The sequence below is a fragment of the Podarcis gaigeae genome (genome assembly GCF_964106915.1).
Source record: "Podarcis gaigeae genome assembly, chromosome: 12".
NCBI classification, from domain to species: Eukaryota; Metazoa; Chordata; class Lepidosauria; order Squamata; family Lacertidae; genus Podarcis; species Podarcis gaigeae.
This window is the reverse complement of record NC_139688.1, coordinates 43,888,034-43,908,248: the sequence shown is the minus strand read 5'-3', so window position 1 is coordinate 43,908,248 and position 20,215 is coordinate 43,888,034. Positions and strand designations below refer to the sequence as shown.

Genomic DNA, 20,215 nt, shown 5'->3' with positions numbered 1-20,215 from the left:
TCAAGGATCAAACAATAACACCAGAGCCTGGTTGGCTTCTTCCTTGTCCTGACCTTGCCCTCTGGTTTTTGACCCATGTAAACAAATAGGTTTGGACCCATCAAAGTGGAATCATCTCCCACGAAGTGTCTAACTGCTTCTGCAGATATTACAAAATATACACGGATACCTGCTTCCTTTGGATGCCTGTAAGAACCTTCCAGCCCTTTGGCTCAAGAGTACAGGCTTTTCACATCCCTACCTGGATCTTTGCCTTAGGTCTACCTGGATAATGCTTCCTGCATCTTGGTCCTCCCTTTGCCTTCAATCCCTCATCACACACAGATTGGGTTTCTAGGATTATGTTTTTGACACAAGGTGAAAACGGATGACCACTTACAAACATTGCACATGGTTGCTCTCAGACCACAGGATAAGACCACTATTACAAATTTATTTATTTATTTAATAATATTGTTGTTTTCCAGGCACTTAGTGGGAGGAGTGTTGCTATTCAGAGCCAGTGTGGTGTAGTGGTTAAGAGCGGTAGACTCATAATCTGGGGAACCGGGTTCGCATCTCTGATCCTCCACATGCAGCCGCTGGGTGACCTTGAGCTAGTCACACTTCTCTGAAGTCTCTCAGTCCCACTCACCTCACAGAGTGTTTGTTGTGGGGGAGAAAGGGAAAGGAGCATGTTAGCCGCTTTGAGACTCCTTCTGGTAGTAATAAAGTGGGGTATCAAATCCAAACTCTTCTTCTTCTTCTTCCCCCCAGTGCTTCACAGGCAGAACTATCCCGCTATACCCTACAAGCTTTGCCAGGGATGACACATTTTAAGATGTGTACAATTTTTGCTCTCACTTTCCTGCTTAGTGCCTTCTTCTATTCAATATGAAAATATTCTCATTTCCTTCTTTTGGGTCTCCTGTGGATTCTTGATGCAGCTGATGGCCTCAGGTCAGAATGTGTCCCTGACAATAAATAACTACGTCTGCTTTTCAGCAACCCTTCTCTAATGCAAAAAGAAATTAACAACTACACACAAATATATATAGCTTTATATCCTGCAGGGACAAGCTGATTATCCTCAATTAGAGAAAAATAAATTAGAGTATACAATTTGCACTGCTAAACCTCCATAAAGGAGAAACTTTCATTATCCTCTGAGGGTCAAGAGAGCCCTTAGGGTACTAATGAAGAATTTGCAACTAAAAGCAATAGGATTAACATAACAGACCTCTGTGATCAATAGCTGCTGCATCAAGAATGATTTCCAAAGGAGCACTAAAGGCAACTGATGGCAAACTTGTGGATTATTGGCAAAGACCTCTTCCCTTTCAGACAATGCTCTGCTGAGGGAAAAAACCAGGCTGCTTGCTATCTCCTGTGCATTAGAGAAAGTTAAGAAATGATTTGACATTTTCATAAGCCAGGTCATCAGGAATGACAGGAAACAGCGGCAGCTGGATGCACAATTGACCTGACACTTTAGTCATGTCCACAGGAAAACTTGTGCAAAGAAATGCACAGGCTATAGATGCACATACAGTGGTATCTAGTTTTGAGTCTGGGATCTGTTCCGGAGCCATGGACGCTAGACGAAAGGGACACTCGACAAAGCGCTGCTCTGCGCATGCGCGTGAGTGGTTTTGTGCTTCTGCGCATGTGTGAAGCATGATTTAGCGCTTCTGCGCATGCGGCAAACCCAGAAGTTACCCATTCTGGTACTTCTGGGTTTGCCGTGGATGTTCAACAAAATGGACGCTAAACGGAGCGGACTCACAACGAGGTACTGTATTTTTCGCTCTATAAGATGCACCAGACCAGTTTTTGGAGGAGGAAAACAAGAAAAAAAATATTCTGAATCTCAGAAGCCAGAACAGCAAGAGGGATCACTGTGCAGTGAAAACAGCAATCCCTCTTGCTGTTCTGGCTTCTGGGATAGCTGCGCAGCCTGCATTCGCTCCATAAGACGCACACACATTTCCCCTTACTTTTTAGGAGGGAAAAAGTGAGTCTTATAGAGCAAAAATATGGTACTACTGTACTGTCTTCACATGTCCCCTTTCAGGGGACACACAATAACAACAACAATCCAGAGTGTTCTCCTCTTCTGCAGTTAAGAAGGAGTTCATGATCCCTTGCCAACTGCTTGTGCCTCACTAGGAAGCTCTGCCCTCTCACTGCAAGAATACTGGTTTTCACAAACTTGTGTGTCAACTCCCTGCTAGCAGATGATTCCTGGTGTACAATGACTGCAGACAATTTAAAGCAAGATAACGCAGCTAAAACATATGAGGCAAACATGAAATGGGAGGAAAGGCTTGGTGATCTGACAGGCAGCTTGCACCATAAGTTGGCTTTGATTTTAATGTGTTTATTTTGGGTTTAATTTCAAACTTGGATATTGATCTGAAGGTTTGGATGATTACTCCCGATCTTCTTTACAGCATATTCTGCCTCAATTACTTTCCATAAGGGAAACAACAAGCAATATTCAGTGGCTCGCTGTGTATAAAACTGATAAAACTAGGGGAAGAAGGGGGACTTAGCTGTTGAACATGCTTTAATGTACATCATTCTCAAGAGACACACACATGTGTAAGTTGCTCCTAAATGAAGGGCATCCAAAGTATTCTGCAGCCTTTCCACAGATCTCTGAGAGCACGGAGAGGTAAAGTGGAGAACTCCACAGGGCTAAAGCAACCTGTTTTACACATCTTTACTCCATGCTATTTACATATAAGAAAGAAAAAGGGAAGAAATGATGTCTATGCATTTGCCTCCCTAGACATTAACACGTATATGAAGGCATTCAGAATCTGCACTAATACAAAATCATATCCCAATGCTACTGTGGTCAAGAGGTCAATGAGGCAGCCATGAAGCAGGGCTGCCACACGTATGGAATTTCCTGGACATATCTGGGATTTGTCCTTCGGAAATAGTGTCTGGGTGGAATTTCCAAAGTGAGTTGGAACAACTCTCCCCGCCCCACAAAAAAAGAAATGAAAAAGAAAAGCTCAACAACTTTTGTGTCCAGATTTTCACTTTTTGAAATATGGCAACCCTGCGTTAAAGCTATGGTTTTCCCAGTGGTGATGTAGGGAAGTGAGAGCTGGACCGTAAAGAAGGCTGATCGCCAAAGAATTGATGCTTTTGAATTATGGTGCTGGAGGAGACTCTTGAGAGACCCATGGATTGCAAGAAGAACAAACCTCTCCATTCTTAAGGAAATAAGCCCTGAGTGCTCACTGGAAGGACAGATCCTGAAGCTGAGGCTCCAATACTTTGGCTACTTCATGAGAAGAGAAGACTCCCTGGAAAAGACCCTGATCTTGGGAAAGATGGAGGGCACAAGGAGAAGGGGACGATAGAGATGGTTGGACAGTGTTCTCGAAGCTACCAGCAAGAGTTTGACCAAACTGCGGGAGGCAGTGGAAGACAGGAGTGCCTGGCGTGCTCTGGTCCATGGGGTCACGAAGAGTCAGACACGACTAAATGACTAAACAACAACAACAACATGAAGGGAAGTGGTGAATTGCAGTCTGAGAGCAGCTTAGTCTTTCCTTTAGTGACAAGTCGCTCAGGCTTAGGAGCTAGTTGCAACCATAAGACCTAGTGGAACCCCTATTGGTTCCTTGTCACATGATCCCTTTACCTACAATACTACCCTCTGGCTATGTGCAGTGGCAGTGCTGATTAACCTCACAAGCACCATAATCTGCACTTCAGACCATCTAAATAAGACGTGTTGCTTGAAGGTCCTGAGGTGGGCTGCCAGCCTGGGATTCTCCTTTTGGAGAAATTGCCAAACTAGGGGTGAGGAAAGTTTCCAAGTAGAGATGCTCTTTAATTTGCAGTACCAGTTCTCCGGCTGCATACTATTGAATCTCGGTCTCAACTGGAAATACTTTCCTATTATTTTAGCTCCAACTCGAGAAAAGAACATTGCCTTTCTGTTTGCGCATGCATGCTTCTAACGTCTATAAAATCCTGGATCTTAGAACAATGGGGGGGACTACACAGCTGTAACTCATCAACATAGTCCATTCTTAAGCATATCTAGAGAGCATGATTAATGTTTAGTTTGATTGGTATGTAGGCCACACTGTGGGTTTCTTTGTGTGTAGTATGTGACTGGAGAAGAGACAGCAGGAATAAAGATAGAATATATATATATATATATATATATATATATATATATATGCTTTCGTAGATTTTCACGGGTACAGGAATGCAGGTTTTGGTGTCCTCGGGTGTCTTCCCGTGTAAAAGTACTTTTACACGGGAAGACACCCGAGGACACCAAAACCTGCATATATATATATATATATATATTCTATAAAGAACAAAGGCTTCAAGGGAGAAAGATACATCCGGAAGGAAATGTCTGATGGCACCGAAAGGATGACTCATTCTAGAGACAGATGGATTTAGATATATAGATAAGACAGTACATGCTGAGACAGAAGCACCGAGATAGACATCATCATACATACATAAAGCAGGGATGGGGCGAAGAAGCCACACCTTTCTGCAGTTAACGAGTCTCCTTGCCTGCCTTCCTGCCCTTGTCTAGAATGTAAACTCTCCATGGAAGTGAATGTTAAGAATTTTAATGAAGTGTACACTTTAAACGTATTAAACTGAATTATGCAGGAAAACAGCAGGACAGCAACAGATGTAGAGATCTGAGGGTGACATGCTTAGTTTCACTTGATGAATGTTTGTTTTGTTGTTCTGAAAAATTAATGTAATTAAATATTTAAAGAGAACAAGCAACGCTTAAATTGACTTGGGATGGATTCCTTTCTTCCAAGAGCACTTAAAAAAATAAATAAATATCTCAGCCGCATTTAAATTGTTGCGGGGGCTTGATCTTGAACCGTCCATTGTTGCCCTGCAAACATCGCGGTACTGTTGCAGAGAGTAGTTTGAATGTTTGGTGACGCCGTTGCCATTTTTAGTTTTTGCCAAGGTAACAGAGAGAAGAGGATATTCACTGCCTCCCGTTTTGCAGAAATAAAATCAGGAGTTTTCATCCTCAATTTTTGGTGTGTATGTGTGTGTGTACATGTACCATGGGCATTCATTCATTCATTTATTTTACTATTTGTGTTTTATTCGTTTTATATACAATCTTTACAATAGAAGACTTTAAAACCAAAATAAACCAAAATACAAGCAAGAACATGACTCACATGTTTTCATTTCTACCAAATTCTTCTCAGATTTCCTTATTTTACTGTTCAGTAATGTTAGTCTCCTTCTTTTGTCTCCTTGTTCTTGACCTCTTAAACCACATATATATCCTTAACAATTTTCCAAATACTGCCCTATACCTCCCTCCCCCTATGCCGTTACTTCCCTTCACCCATGTGAGATCTTCTCTACATAATATCGCTTCTCGTTGTGTTGACAGAGGTTTGTATATGTTGTTCCGTATATGTTATGATATCGTCTTATATCCTTGCACACTTTAACTATTGAATATTAAATTTGAGCTCCAAAACCAAATCTTTTCATATATTTCTTTACCCACTCCCACTCTTTGTGAATTTTTTTGATTAGTAAAGGTAAAGGTAAAGGTACCCCTGCCCGTACGGGCCAGTCTTGACAGACTCTGGGGTTGTGCGCCCATCTCACTTAAGAGGCCAGGGGCCAGCGCTGTCCGGAGACACTTCCAGGTCACGTGGCCAGCGTGACATCGCTGCTCTGGCGAGCCAGAGCCGCACACGGAAACACCGTTTACCTTCCCGCTGGTAAGCGGTCCCTATTTATCTACTTGCACCCGGAGGTGCTTTCGAACTGCTAGGTTGGCAGGCGCTGGGACCGAGCAGCAGGAGCGCACCCCGCCGCAGAGATTCGAACCGCCGACCTTTCGATCGGCAAGTCCTAGGCGCTGAGGCTTTAACCCACAGCGCCACCTGCGGAACAGCCTCTAATTGTTGCTGTTAGTTTTGCCATCTCAGAAAATTCACAGATTTTTACTCGCCATTCTGAGATTTCTGGTATTTTTTCTGTTTTCCATTTTTTTGCCACTAATAATCTAGCCATCGCTGTTGCATAAAGGAATATATTCCTTTTATCCTTGGGGATGTCACTGGATATTAAGCCCAGCAAATATGCTTCCGGTTTTTGGAAACTGAACTCTTAAATATCTTCTTGAACTCTTCATATCATGGACATTTATTTACCATAAGTACTGCTGAAATAATACTCAAACATCAAAGCAAGCACAGTCAAGTGAATAGGACTTCAAGTCACTGAATCCTGTTTAGGGAAGTTTTTTAATGACTGATGATTTAATGTATTTTTAATCTCCTGTTGGAAGCTGCCAGAGTGGCTGGGGAAACCCAGCCAGATGGGTGGGGTATAAGTAATGAATTATTATTATTATTATTATTATTATTATTATTATTATTATTATTAGTTTGTAGATCCAACTGGTTTGAGCAAGTCCTCCAAACCAGGACTGAACACGAATATCAAATCATGGTTTGAAGTCCTGGTTTGGAGATCTCAGTCAAACCATAGTTTCCCACTGCAAGCCATGATCTTTACTGGTAGTGGAACATGGAATAGTATGATGACCTGGGCAAGGGAGACTGGGGTTCAGTCTTCATTCAGCCATGATGCTAGCATACCATGGGCTGCAGTCATGTTTCCAAACCATTGGGGGGGGGTGCTGGAGACAAGTCCTAAGCCTTCAAGCATCCCTTTCCTCCTCCCCTTGAGTGAACAGGTTAATAAAACAACCTGGCTTGATCCTGTTCAGGGAAGTTTTTTAATGACTGATTATTTAATGTGTTTTTAATCTCCTGTTGGAAGCCGCCAAGAGTAGCTGGGGGAAACCCAGCCAGATGGGCGGGGTATAAGTAATAAATTATTATTATTTTTATTATAAATAATAGTTTGTAGATCCAACTGGTTTGAGCGAGTCCTCCAAACCAGGGCTGAACACGAATATCAAACCATGGTTTGCAATCCTGGTTTGGAGAGCTCAGTTAAACCATAGTTTTCCACTTCAACTATAATGACAAATGAGCTACACTCTTTCCCATGTCTTCTTTCAGATCTAAGTTCCTTTCAAGGTTCAGATTAATTCTACTGGATCTGACTTTTATACAGATCCCTCGGGAAAGTCTCTGTGTATACCCTCTCTCTCTCTCTTTCTGGGGAATGATCTGAGAGAGAGAAGTGAACAAAGAGGGTAGTACTTTTGATACTCACTCAAAAAATGCAAATATGAAGAAGAGTTTGGATTTGAATTTGATATCCCACTTTATCACTGGTTGCCAGCTTGTATAGCCAACCACAAGTGAAAAGTTATATTTTAAATGTAACAGTGACAGATAGTAGAAAGGGACTAACTTGAAATCATATATATTAAATATCCAATGGCTGATAAAAATAATAATGCCTAGGATGCTATGATAAGTGAGATGAAGCGTATCATTGGAAAGAATAGACCTTATCCTATCCTTTCATTCTGGGAGAGCCTGATTTGGGGAGATTTCCCCCAATCCTTAGCAGCATCCAACATTGTTCAGGAGGACCCCCCCCCCAAACCACTAGAGAAGCTTTCTTGGAGTGCAGGTGAGGAAGAAGAAGTGGAGGAGGAGTTTGGACTTGATATCCCGCCTTTCACTCCCCTTAAGGAGCCTTAAAGCGGCTAACAATCTCCTTTCCCTTCCTCCATCACAATAAACACTCTGTGAGGTGAGTGGGGCTGAGAGACTTCAGAGAAGTGTGACTGGCCCAAGGTCAAAAGCTGGTACCACTGCCATAGACATCTGCTGATGGAAAACTCTTTGATCCAGTGAAGGGTTCTGTCAGGTGGAGGTCTGTGTTTGGGCCATAGCTGTCAACTTTTCCCTTTTCTTGCGAAGAATCCTATTCGGAATAAGGGAATTTCCCTTAAAAAAGGGAAAACATTGACAACTATGGTTTGGGCTCCCCCTCTCCCAAACACCCTTTCCCCTGCAGCTTCCCGCCACTTTCCCTGCAGTTACAAAGCGTGACCCAACTCCCTAGAGAAGATAAAGGATATAGGGGCTGGCAGAGATGAGTGGATTAAGGAAAGTCCCCTCTGCCCCCTTTCTACTCACAGAAGCCTCCACTGGAAAGAAATGTGCTGTGGGGTACCAGCACTCACAGCCAAAAGTGGGGCTGTTCCTTTGAAGGGGGAATAAAATTACACAGATGCACAATACAATCCAGCTATTTCCTTCTTCTTCTTGGCAGCTGATAAGATCACGAAGAGAGCAGCATATTGCATCTTTATACAACAGCGCTTGGGGAAAGAGGCACAACGGATTTGGAGATTACCCAAAATAGTACACAAGAGGTTAAGCAGATGGATTAGCTTCCCTTAATGTGTCCTATTTGATAGACCAGGGTGCTTTGTGGGACCGAGAGAGATTTCACTCAACAGACTCTGGATAGTAGGGGGAAATGAGCACCTGCTCCTTGAGGAACACGTTGAAAATTAGATTATAGATTGCAAATCAAATAGAGTTGCAGCCACTGTTAACTTCATTGTCTCAATCTCTTGCCTTCCATCCCACATTTTTCTCTTCTCACTTTCAGAGACATGGTCCTTTACAGGGAATCCTTATATTTAGTACCTGATTAAGGATACTGCCTTTTCAACCCTGGTATCTTCTTGTATCCTAGGAAACATCAATCTTTCCCTGGCGTACTGTTGTTTTGGCACTGCTTTCCCCAACAGCACACTCAGGGACAGCAGAGGGAGATGGCTGAGAGGCAATGTGATGGCTGAGAGGCAATGTGATGGCAATGCTGTTTCAGGACCATTGTGCTCCTTGAAATAGCCTGTTGTGCTATATAACTGAGGACAGATCACTTGAGAGACCTCCTTATCCCTTATACACCTAGGGCACTGCATTCTGCTGGATAATTTTTCCTTAAAGTCCCCAAAATATCAGAAGCCTGCTCCACAGCAACTTGTCTCTGTTCTATGGAACAGCATTCCTGTGGAGATACAATGTGTGCCTACTATATTCAGTTTCCTGAAATAAATTGAATACATTTTTATTTTGACAATCTTTTGTAGCTGGAGAAAAAGTCTCCACCGTAGGTATTAATGTTGTATAGTTTCAACCCCCCTTTTCCCAATGTTCTTTCGTACTGCTTTTTAAACTATCTTAGCTATTTTTATGATAGGTCTATAAATTGGAAAAAAGATATAATAATGATAAATTGGAAAAGTATAATAATGATAATGATAATAATTTATTATTTATACCCCGCCCATCTGGCTGGGATTCCCCAGCCACTCTGGGCGGCTCCCAACAGAATATTAAAAACATGATAAAACATCAAACATTAAAAACTTCCCGAAACAGGGCTGCCTTCAGATGTCTTCTAAAAGACAGATAGTTGTTTATTTCTTTGACATCTGATGGGAGGGCGTTCCACAGGGCGGGCGCCACTACCAAGAAGGCCCTCCGCCTGGTTCCCTGTAATACCACTTCTCACAATGAGGGAACCGCCAGAAGACCCTCGGCGCTGGACCTCAGTGTCCGCGTTGAACAATGAGGGTGGAGACGCTCCTTCAGGTATACAGGACCAAGGCCGTTTAGGGCTTTAAAGGTCAGCACCAACACTTTGAATTGTGCTTGGAAACATACTGGGAGCCAATGATTTCAGGACTGGTCTTATACGGTCTTGGCGGCCACTCCCAGATAGTGATAGGTCCACTCTGATTGTTCTCTGAGGGGCATGATATCCCACTCCCATTTCACTCCAGAAATGAAGAATCTGGATGTTTTTAATTGAACATCATTCAAAAGTTTTGCAAAGTAATAAAGTCTTTGACTACGGTCTCAAGTGAACTGCTATGCAGAACAGAAGTGCTTCCTGTTGCTCACTTCCCTGGTAGTTACTGGGGTGGTGGAAACTGAGAATGTTCTTGTTAGACACGCTAGCCAGCCTTCATTGAACATGCCTGGCAGAATTTAGAAATCCTAGGAAACATGACAGCATACCTTCCTATGTTCCAGCATCTCCAAATGGTGCTGCACATGTTTGTAGCACAATCTAGTACTTTATTCTGAAAATGTAGGTCAAATCAAGTGTCCAGGGCTGTATCCAATGCCAGCTATACTCAGAGTAGATTGATTGAAATCAATAGAGCTGACTAACTTTGGAGCATTAATTGCAATCGTCTACTCTAATACTTAGTAAGTGTGCTTAGGTTTCTGCAACATCTATGCACAACCACACAGAAAGAAATAATAGTAATAATGTGGTGGAATAAGCAAATGCTATAAGCAGGAATCCTAAGATAATGCTACTATTCAGTAAAAGGGAAAAAAACACAGAGAAATGTATCTCCAAATAAATGCATCCCTCTTGCTCTTCCAAACAATCAGGGAAACATTGCAAAAGAAGGCAGGAAATAAAGAATGGACAGTTAGAACAAAATAGCCTGATACACAAGCTTTGAAATATGAGCTGTTAGTTTTGACAAAGAGAAAGAAAATGTTAATGAGCTGAATGGATTAACTATTTTTTAAGGAAATGATTCTGTGCAGAATGCTTACAACTATTCAGAATGGGGGCTAGCCAAGGGCAAGATGCCTTTGGGGGCGTGCGCAATACTAGTGAGGAAAATATAATAATTATAACCCTCAGATTGGGATTTTCACTCCATCTAAACCTCTTCATCTTTCTGCATTAAATTGAGCATGCTAGAACACCGAGGCCTCCAAGACCACACAATTACAAAATGGTAATAATTGCAATATTGATAAAATCTGATAACATGAAGAACAATGTGGGTGGGGCGGGGTTTCCCTTATATAAACACAGGAACTGTAAATGTCTGACCAGTTCAGAGGACTGCTAAAACAATTTCTTGCCTTCACCGCTGGCCAATATCCTAAACATTTTCCCCCTAAGGTGCACTGAAGTCAATAATTAATGTAGCCATTAGCTTACAGACAGGAAGGAACTTAGACACTTACTGAAGACATGAAAATTAAACCAATTTTTCTATACTTTGGCTAGGAGTCACCAGCTCACTCGGTAATGGAATTCTGAAGCACTGCAGCCCACCCTATGACTCGTTCACACACAATTTATGCTAAGATAGCAACCACCAAGTCATTTCAACCTTTGGTTTATTTTCATGATGTGTATTTTATACGAGAAAGCAAAGGAAATTGGAAACCGCCAGCAATCCCTAACATGTGTTGCCTTTAACTTGCCGCTTCTGCGAAGAGCTGATCTTTCAGTATGGCAGCTCCTCTGCTTTCAGAACTGGTCCTGCCAGAGATCTCCTCAGTCATTATTCCCTCCATGCCAAAGGCTACTTTTCATTTGCGAAAGAGTGGCCATGCTTCGACAAAGGCCTTTCGCTGCATGTATACATATAAGTGTGTTTCTGCAGGTTATTGGCATTTCCTATGGCGTGGGTTAAACCACAGAGGGTTAAACCACAGTGGGTTAAACCACTTGCTGATCAGAAGGTCGGCGGTTCGAATCCCCACAACGGGGTCAGCTCCCATTGCTCAGTCCCAGCTCCTGCCAACCTAGCAGTTCGAAAGCACGTTAAAGTGCAAGTAGATAAATAGGTATTGCTCCGGTGGGAAGGTAAATGGCGTTTCCGTGCATTGCTCTAGTTCACCAGAAGTGGCTTAGTCATGCTGGCCACATGACCCGGAAGCTGTCTGTGGACAAACGCCGGCTCCCTCGGCCCATAGAGTGAGATGAGCGCCGCAACCCCAGAGTCGGTCACGACTGGACCTAATGGTCAGGGGTCCCTTTACCTTTACTATGGCGCTGAGTGGTTCAGCATTTCAGCCAGCCGTATGATGAAATCCTATGATTGGGACCACAGGCGCCCAGTCGAAAGATCGCAGCTGCAAACATAAACAGCACTTGAGCTGGAGAGTGCAAAACAGGTGCTTTGAAAAACTCCCAACCATACCTTTTGGGGTGTTGCTCATGGCTGCTTGCAGTTAATGCATTCCTGTTCTCCACTGCTTGATTAAAAAGAAGTAAGATGCCTGTCCTTCCAGTCAATGATCTATCGTGGCAATGGAAATGTTTTACTGCAGAGAGATAAGGCAAGGGGTCTCCCCCTGGCCGTCTTGGCAACAGGATTGTGTTCTTCAGGGCCTAGGACCCTCGTACCTACGGGACCGCCTCTCCCGGTATGCCCCACGGAGAGCCTCAAGGTCCATAAATAGCAACACCCTATTGGTCCCAGGCCCTAAGGAAGTTAGATTAGCTTCAACCAAAGCCAGGGCCTTTTCAACTCTGGCTCCGGCCTGGTGGAACGCTCTGCCTCATGAGACCAGGGCCCTGCAGGATCTGATTTCTTTCCGCAGGGCCTGTAAGACAGAGTTGTTCCGCCTCGCCTTTGGCTTGGAGCCAATTTGATTCCCTCCCCCTCTTTGTTTTTTCTTTTCCCTTTCTCCTCCTGTGATGAGGCTGCATTTTAATATTTTAATGTTGTATTTTAATCTTCTTTTTAAGTTGTATTCATTAAATTTGTTTTTATTATTGCTTGTTAGCCGCCCTGAGCCCGGCCTTGGCTAGGGAGGGTGGGGTATAAATAAAAATTATTATTATTATTATTATTATTATTATTATTATTATTATTATTATTAATCACCCTAGCTTCAATGTGTGTGAGAGAGAGCCCTTCCCTTTACTACTCAGCACTAGTGAATCCTCAACTATTGCAAACTTTTCAGCACTGGGATGGTGGTTCATTTCACACTTTCTTGCCCTCACCCTTGATGGATCTCATCTATATTTCGAGGAGAAAGCTGCAGTGCACCGTAGGAGTCAGAGACTTCAGTAGCAAAATTATGCATTGTGGAACATGCAACAAATAGTGGCCAAGGGGGATCTATTAACTAGCAATCAAAAGATAATTTAAAACATGGGAGAAGACAACAGGTGCCTAATGGATGGAGCACTGAAACATCTGGCAGAAACTTCTGGGTATAAAATGATACTGTTGTTCAGATAGCTTAATAAAAGGCCAAGCACTTACTGTCTTCCAACTCTACAGGATGGTATGCTTTTGAAAAATAATAATTTATGCTGTAAAAATTATCTGCATTGCTGCTCAAGAGACTGAACTTACAAGAGACTTAGTATGTAAATAATTCTGTCCAAGAACTGAACCTTTCCATCACAGCTGCAGTTGACTTCCTGCAGGTTAGATGCACCCCCCAGCAAGATTCATACCATGCAACTGACTCATTTTCTCAGGCTTGAGACTGGCACTGACAAGACTATAGATAAACTCCGGGATCATGTCAATGCAAGACTGTGTCTTATCTTTAATAAACAGGAATATTTCTTCCCACACGTGGCCACCAACAAATCAACAGTTGCAGACTTTCAATTGCTACATATTCAATGACAACGTCTTGTCCTTATGGGACTCTTGGCTCTTCAAAGAGTTTGTGTTCACTTCGATTATTGAAAAAATTATCATTACTTCTAAATAACTAGCCAAGTGAACACTTTGTTTTTGAAATAGTGTGAGAGAGACAGAGAGATGCAGAGAAGAGAGCTATTACTTTTTGCAGTGGAAAGCCAATTAAAATGGCTCCAATATGGAAACTTCTGAAAAGTGTCATACTTCTTTCTAACTTTAATTATTCACATTCCTTTGAACCTTCAAGGAAAGGTTTTGTTCTAATCTAGGAAGAGTGCTAGGGAAATGTTATAACTTAAGCAATACTCTAATACGAAGACTAATGTAGGAGTGGGGGGGGGAAGGAAGATTGATAATAATAAAAAAGATTACTCAATATGACGTAGCTGATTTACAGTGTCAGGGGACATTCACGGAGAGCCATTAGGAGCTCTTTGAAAAGAAAATCTAAGTCATATTTGAACTTCAAAAGATCATGCAATCTGGGAAATATCATCCAGTTTCTGATTGTAAATATTTTATAACTAAAGCTCTATTAACTCCTCAGTGCTTTAAATCCAAAATGTTTTAAAATGACTTGAAAGCCTGAGGAGAATACAAGAGAAGAAGAAGAAAAAACAACACACACGGAATAAAAAGAGATGATGGCGGCAGAAGCTTCATGTTAAAAATGAAGTAATTGCCTTCAGTACAAAATGTTCACTGACAAGACTGTCTGAATGGGGTGTACTTGCAGCATTTTCTGACACCCTTTTTATCCTCACCAACACACTAAGCAGGGCAAATGCTGGCATTTTATTCAACCAGTTTGCCTCATGCATGCCCTATCATAGCTTCCATGATACATGCCTGTCATGTCATCGATACATGCCTGTCATGTCATCGTGCCATCCAACAGTGTCAGGGCGTGTCATCAAAAGTTGTAGTGACCCAATGGTTTACATATTTCACATAGTTATATACTACTTAATACCAAAACCAACACTCTTAATACCAATAATAACACAGGGCAGCTTACAATAAAAAGAAGGAAAAAACAAATTAAAATCCAATTAAAAAAACCTACAGTCCATCAAAACACCACCAACAACAGAGGCGCCATCTTCTTAAGAGGATTGAGGGGGCCTGGGTGCGACGCCATGTGACGCCATGCACGTGACGTCCCACAACACCCTGATATTGCGCATGCGATGCTGCGAGGAGCCAGGGGGTGGAGCCAAATGCCTCCTTAATATTGACACTACCACTCAGAAACTATCACCCCAGCCTTAAGCAGCCAGGTGCAATCTTGGGCTACCACGTTAGAGGAGTCTATGTGCAAGTATCTGTCCAGAAGCCAAGAGTGGAGCAGATGGGCCATACAGCTTCCTTCAGCTGCCTGGGGCGGGCCACCTTAGCAGATGCACGTCTTAAGTGGCCCTCCACCCCTGGCACAACCCTGCTTAAGTGTCGGCCCTCCATCTGGAGGCTGGTAATGGATATATACCCAATGCTTGTGCCAATAATCAATAAAAGCTGTGGCCAAGTTTAAATCCCATAACTTTGTCCTGCCTGGTTTGTTTACTCCTGCTGTTGCCTTGGTTTCACCCTCTGGGAGGGCAGGGTGGTGGAAACTAATTGGCAGCCAGTGCATTCGGGACACAATCAGTGTAATATACTCAAAATTATGAGCAACCTGTCCACTGAATTCTGCACCAATATGGAGATTACAGCTAGACCAAACGTCCCCGTTCCATACAACCTGCAGTTACAAACGGAACTGTATGTATGTATTGGGAGAGCAACTGAACAACACAACTGAATAACACAACTGTGAAGCTGCACAAGGGAAACACACCTACAACACAATGGGAATGAAGCAATTTGCTGATTTGACTGGCAAAGAGTTTAGGCAGAAAATGCTTAGATTCAGTGCTGAGCAGGTGCCATCATTGAATAATGTTCCTGGCAAAACTTGAGATCATTGAATTGGAAGTATGTTTTTATTTATTATTATTTTTTAAAGAATGTTTTAATCTGTTTCTGCTTTGCTTTTGATTTGGAATTGTAGGTCTGTTTACAGCCCTGGGCTCCTTGAGGAGAAAGGGTAGGATATAAGAAATAATAATAATAATAATAATAATAATAATAATAATAATAATAATTTATTTCTTATACCTCACCCATCACACTGGGTTACCCCAGCCACTCTGGGTGTCTTCCAACAAAATATAAAAGAACAAAACAAAACCTCAAACATTTTTAAAAGCTTGTCAAAACAGGGCTGCCTTCAGATGTCTCCAAAAAGTTTTGCTTTTTGACTTCTGATGGGAGGGTGCTCCACAGGTTCCCTGTAACTTCACTTTTTGCAGTAATGGAACCGCCAGAATGCCCTCAGAACTGGCTGAACATAACCCATGTGTAAGCTGTGGTTTTTAAAGTATTATGATGCATAATGGGTATGGATAAAGGATAAACTGTTAGATATGTCAGAATATAGAAGAAAACTACCTCCAGGAGAGAGAACTGGTAGGATGTCCTTCATGGTAATTCTTCCTAATGTATCGCTATTAAACAGCAATCTGAACAGCTAGGGTGAGAGGCAGAGAAATGTGCAAAAAAAGGAGAAAAGCTTCTTGTTTCTAAGGATAAGAAAATAAAAAACTAAGATGCTACTAGTACAGAACTTCCTAGTAAATCTTCTGGCAGGATATTAAGTTTTATTTCAGTTACTCTTTCTAAGGAAATATATTGCTCTTAAGTGTGTAATTTCCCATTTTGAAGCTATTTCTTAGGAACAATAATTAAAGCAGAAGAAGGCATTAAGAGGCCTAAGAGAAATATTCAAGCTTATGAAAGAACATAAAGCAAAATTAAATGTCCAAAACCGGATGAGATGGATTTTCAATATCAATACCAAAAGGGCCTCATTGAGGGCATGATATGGATAAACATAGCAATTCCCATTCAATTTAAATACAGGTTGTTGTTGTTTTAAAAAAGGAAGGTATATTTGGTGCTGCTTATTTTTGTCCCTCCAGTTTCTCATATTTTGAGAGCGATCAAAGCCAAAAAGCAAAAAGAACTTTGGGAGAAACTGTCCGTCGTGAGGGGAATGAGTCAAATCCACTACTGGAAAGGTTACATGTTTCCATTAAAAGGCTCGTTAGCAAGTAGGAAAGGAAACCTGGAATAAACAAGATGTTTCCCCAAACATGAAATCTGCTCCATTCTGTACAGACTCTTCTAACAGTCCGCTAGGAATTCAGGTGAAAAGTGTGAAGCAACTGTATTTAACCTCTGACTCATTGGTAAATCTTTTCTCGCAGCCAGACAGCTGGTCAGTATATCAGCTAATATCTAAAAACTGATATATATCTGTATTATTATTATTTACACACACATATCCCTCTGTCTCATGCTCTCAAGTTTCCGAATTTCCTACTTAAATTCATAAAGAGGTCACAGCAATAACTAGAGCCCATTTTCCCTTTCATGCCAATTATTGCGGCACTGGGAGGATAATTTTCAGACTCTGATTGTGCCTTTCCAAATACACTGGGAGACTTGATTCTCTTTGCCTCGCCATGCAGGAAGATCAGTAATTGCCTGGAGGTGGATAACGCATAATGCTTCTATCTTTGCTGAGAGGCATAAATCCAGGTTTATTACAGAGATGTATAAATTGAGTAGAAGCTGTGAGGGGAAACTACATGAATATAAAGAAACTTCTACTTAACCTTTTCCCCTCCCTCTCGTCTTGGAGGAAGTAAAGGACAAGCTAAACCCACCAACAGGGAATGGAGCAATTTATAACTTTTCACTGTATCTTAAATATTGTTATTTCTTTTCTTCGGTCTTTCTTTCTTTCTTTCTTTTTTTGCTGTGTGAGCTCTTAAGGAGTATAATAAGCAATACAGTACAACTGTCTCAAAGATGTATTTTGACAGCACCCTGCTTAGGTAATTACACCCAAATGCTCACCCTATACAAATCAATGAAATGGTGGTAATTCCCAATCAATCATATTTACAGATCCGCAATTCTCTCTTACAAGGCTAGAGGGAGTTCACTGAGTCACTTTCCAGGGGATTTTTAGAATACAACAATATCCCACTGAGAAGCATATCTGAGGGTGAAGAAAGCAGAAAGCCACTGGATAAATTAGAATTCAAAAACGGGATTTGATTTCTACCATGCACACATAAGCAATCAATCCAATCTGTGATCATCATAATCAAATTCTACCAGGCAGCATATAAGCACATTTGTAATTTAAATATACCATGTAATTGAGGTGCAGTTTTCTCTTGTTTTCATACCCTTATTTTCCTAATGACAGACAGCTAATGTAACTGCTTTAAAATATTTTCTACATAAGCATCTCAGAGCACCCAGACACACCTATATGGGGAAGAGAGATAAGCATTTAATAAAGGAATCTTGAAATGTAATCTTCCTTTTTGCAAAACAGACAGAAAGGTGCCATCAGGAAGATTAGCTGGAGGGTACATTAAAAAGCCAAGTTTATCTGCTTACACTTATACAGTATATATCCTCATTCAAATTTCTCCTTTTGTGAGAAAGCTCTTCACAAATGCCTCTTCCCCACTTGACACTAGAGGGTAAAAAACTACAGCAAGGCTGCTATTTTTCTGCACCAGCTTTTTATATTATTACTCATTTAGATACTTTTATACTGACTTTTCACTTCCAGACTGGATATGCCCAAGGTAACTTGCAGAACAAAATGAAAACCTAACCACAACATCAATAAAAATGCCATGCATCTAGATCAAATACAGAAAGGAGGCAAGAAAAACTTAAGAGACTTGATCTAAGCGGAAGAAAATAATATGATGCAGATAAATGAGAGGACTGCCGGAGGAGAAATAGTGATAAAAAAACTGGGAAATTGGGGGATAGCCAAACCTCCTAAAACAGGGAGTTCAGCATCTTAGATGGGTGGTCTCTCCTAAACTCGTAGGATTAATTCAGAAGTGATCTGGGATCTTCCAGAAAAACCAGGGGCCATTTTTCTGCTAGCCCCCATGTCCCAAAGCACACACCTTATTAAACAGTGGCGGCAACAGCAGCTGCGATGGTAGAAAAGAAAATGGAATTATGGGAGATGTAGTTCTGCCAAGGGCTACAACTTTTCAAGGGTTCTATTTTCCAAACGGTATGTTCATATGTTAATCAAAATGTTGGCATAATGGCTGGTGATTCAAAATGCTGATCATAGTGTTATGTGTTAAGTGCTGAGCTGCTGTTTATCCCCATTCTTCGTCTAAGTACTGACTTGCTTAATAATGCTTATCCTTTTTGCCCATCAAAAGGCTGACCATTTAGGAATCCAATAGGATTGGAGCTTAGACCTGCAAGATGTGGGGCATTATCCCCACTGTTTGACACACCTGTGAGGAGTAAGAGGGATTCCAAGGCCTTGCTAGGAATAAGACAGAAATTTCGTTCACAATTCACAGCAAAATTACCAAACTGACAGTTCTTGAAATAATATGCAAGCTGAAAAAACCAGCCATCCTTCAAAATTTCCACTCTCAGAGTTTTGCAATGCAGTTCTCCAGTCAAGTAATGTGTGTGCAAAAATGCATATAGAATGTCCATAAAAATGTATATATATTTGCAACAATAATATAGAAAAGTGCATTACAGAAAATTGCTTACAAAATTTGCATTTTAGGCAAAATACCTAATGCATATATCAGGAGAAAATTGCACTAAAATACTGGTGAATTTTCATGAGCTCTTTTTGAAAGAAAGAAAGAAAGAAAGAAAACCCATGTAGAAACCCATAGAGATGTAAAGACAAGATTGGGGGGGGGGGGGATGAGAGAGAAGTCATAATTTGACGGATTCACTCGTCCTTATTCCTTCCTTGCCTCCACTCTAGAGTTCCTGTTCAGAAGCCAAAACTTGGAAGTTGAGTTCCCTGCACTCACTCCCAGTTCTCCAAAAGCTAAAGGACACTGAAATAGTTCCTGAGCCCAAACATGATCTCTGTAAATTTAGTTCTTGCAGCATCATTGGCTGCTGGAAGCTCTGCCATAGCATGAATGCTGGATTTTGGGGTTGTAGGTAACATTATGTAAGTTTTTTGTTTTTTTAAAAACAGACCATAGTTTCTAGATAATTTACGCATGGCGCAGTTCCACCTAACACTTCCTTTGGATGAGAACTCTGAATTCAATATTATGCATATAAAACTTGGGGAAATCCTACACTTAAAAGTCATAAAGCTGCTGCATTTACGGCCAGCTGACTCACATATGCTAAGAGCATTTTATTACTGAGTGATGTGGGAGATTGTTTACAGAGGACAAGGATTCGCATTTCCATCGGGTGTAGCTATGATATTAGGCAGGTTCATAACGCAACTACTGCAATTGCTAGACAAGAAATGTCCATCTGATGGTATCTTTGTATGCAGAATTGTACCACAATATTCTGTGACCGATCTTGAGTTTCCCTAGGATAACATGTGAATCTACTCACATACATTGTTAATTAATATTTACTTAACCAGGGTATGGGGTGGGTTGAGTGGCTCTTCCAATGGATGTATTTTTTTTGCACTGAAAGGTTGGATGCCATCATCAGGGATGCTAACAGGATTTCCTGAGCGCGTTGGGGCACCATCATGTGCAATCTATTGGCAAGATCTGCTGCTTATTGTTTACAACTTGCCAAGATGTGCACAACCTTGATCTCCTGGGAGGAGGGTTTTTTGTTTTTATTTTTACTATGCATTTTGTGGTTTTTATATTGTAATTTTATGTTGTGAACTGCCCTGAGATCTGC

At 41.4% G+C, this 20,215-nt stretch overlaps 1 protein-coding gene across 10 annotated transcripts in view; it reads right to left on the bottom strand.

Moving 5' to 3' along the window:
* Window positions 1-20,215, bottom strand: part of RBMS3 (RNA binding motif single stranded interacting protein 3) — a gene marked incomplete at its 3' end in the record, with an annotated part of 741,806 nt that overhangs the window by 114,035 nt on the left and 607,556 nt on the right. The window lies entirely within an intron of this gene.